This window comes from Rhinopithecus bieti, unplaced genomic scaffold, assembly GCF_001698545.2.
Source record: "Rhinopithecus bieti isolate Rb0 unplaced genomic scaffold, ASM169854v2 scaffold_73120, whole genome shotgun sequence".
NCBI lineage: Eukaryota > Metazoa > Chordata > Mammalia > Primates > Cercopithecidae > Rhinopithecus > Rhinopithecus bieti.
This window is the reverse complement of record NW_016827017.1, coordinates 76,542-78,492: the sequence shown is the minus strand read 5'-3', so window position 1 is coordinate 78,492 and position 1,951 is coordinate 76,542. Positions and strand designations below refer to the sequence as shown.

General features: G+C 39.1%; 1 pseudogene; it reads right to left on the bottom strand.

Annotated features, from left to right (window-relative positions):
* Nucleotides 1-7: 7 nt before the first annotated feature.
* Nucleotides 8-1,951, bottom strand: part of LOC108523194 (RNA-binding motif protein, X-linked 2 pseudogene) — a 28,422-nt pseudogene continuing 26,478 nt past the window's right edge.

The following is a 1,951-nucleotide window of genomic DNA, read 5'->3' as shown; positions in this document are numbered from 1 at the left end:
TTTTTTTTTTTTTTTTTTTCCTTTTTGTCATTTTTGTGTTTTTTGTTGGTTTTTCATTTTCAGAGCTCTCAGACAAACTTGGTGAGGGGGTACGCCCCACAGCCCTTCTCCTGGAGCTTTTTGGTCACATCATCCGTTTCTTCTGAGTCTTTAGGAGTCCTATAGTTAGACACATGATCCACTCGGATGGTTCTTCCTTTCATCTTGATCCCATTAAAATTGTCAATGGCCAGAATTGTGCTCCTCTGGCCTTTATAGCAGAGGAAACAGAATCCTTTGGATTTCCCAGTCTTTTTGTCCCGCATGAGATTAATGTTAACAATCTCCCATATTGTGAGAACACACAGACGATGTCCCCTTCAGTCAGTTCATAAGGAAGCCCTCCTAGGAAGATCCAGGCGCTGTCGTTGTACTCAGATTGCCAGGACACCTTATCGACCACCCCAAGCTGGACCTCTCGCTCATTCAGTTAGTTGATTAGCTTCATCTTAGTTAAAGGGTTCGTCTCCCCGGGCTCACACTCAATGTTCAGGTATCAGAACAATCACTTTTATAACCTGTATGAAATAGAGTAAAGCACCAGCAAACCTACAAGGGGACAAGTTTTAACTGTAACTGTGTCAGTTCAGGAGATGACTGATGGTCAGGAAAACAGAAAAGTATCTATGGGGTGAGGGGGCATAGGGACTCTAAGTAACAGGGGAAGAGTCTTTTGGGCAGAACTCAGCAGAAATAGTTCCTTTCTCCTACTTATATCCAACAGGGTAGCCATATTGCACATATATTTTCCAGCAAATGTGTTTTGCAGACAGCATTACCAGAGCCAGTTTGCACTAAAGAGAGTTGCAGTGCCAGCATTCCACAAATCTGCGAAGATAGCAACTAGAGTCATAGAAATATAAAGACAGGAGGTTGAGCAACTGCCATCATATGAAAAAACTCTTTGCAGTTAATATTTTGAAACTTAATGGGTAGACACTACAGACCAACTAAGAAGATCCCTCTCACTGTCTGGCAGCACTTCCCCTGCAAATCTCTATATATTGCAATAAAAGCATTTATTCTGATCATAAGAGTTATATATGCTTATCATGGAAATTTGAAAAATACCTCAAAATATTAAAAAGGGGAACATTCTATCATCCAGTGATAATAGCTTGTGTATTGACGTGTATTCACCCAGCCTTTTCTTCCACTGAGAATGATGTATATGGCTGTGTGTGTGAGTGTTTTAAAATCGATATATTCCAAAAACAAATCTCTTTTTTCACTTAATACATGAGGAACATTTCCCATGTCATTAAATATTCTTCAAAATTTCATTGTTAATGACTGCATAGTGTTCAGGTTTTCTGTATAACTGTTAAGCATTAGTATATGAAATATTTTTCTCTCTCTGTAATTATTACTCACAATAGCTCATGCAATGAGATAGAAAATTAAATATGTGGTATACATTATTTTTTTTGAAAGAGAGTCTCGCTCTGTCGCCCAGGCTGGAGTGCAGTGGCACAGTCTCAGCTCACTGGAACCTCTGCCTCCAGGTTCAAGTGATTCTCCTGCCTCAGCCTCCCGAGTAGCTGGGATTACAGGCACCTGCCACCACGCCTGGCTAATTTTTGTATTTTTTAGTAGAGACGGGGTTTCACCATGTTGGCCAGGCTGGTCTCAAACTCCTGTAATCCCAGCACTTTGGGAGGTCGAGGCGGGCGGTATACAGTTTTGAATGTGGGACAAAATTAGTATTATTTGAGAATATTATGATTTTATACCTAGAAAAACACAAAGTAACCCAGTGAATTAGCTATCGTGGTGAGAAAATTTAGTAAGTTGGCTAGAAAACAATTAGTTTTGTTTTATATTGACAATATACAATTAGAATTTGAAATGGAAAGAAAAGAAATCACACTTCCAATTTCCACAAAACAATAAAATAACAAGAAATACTTTT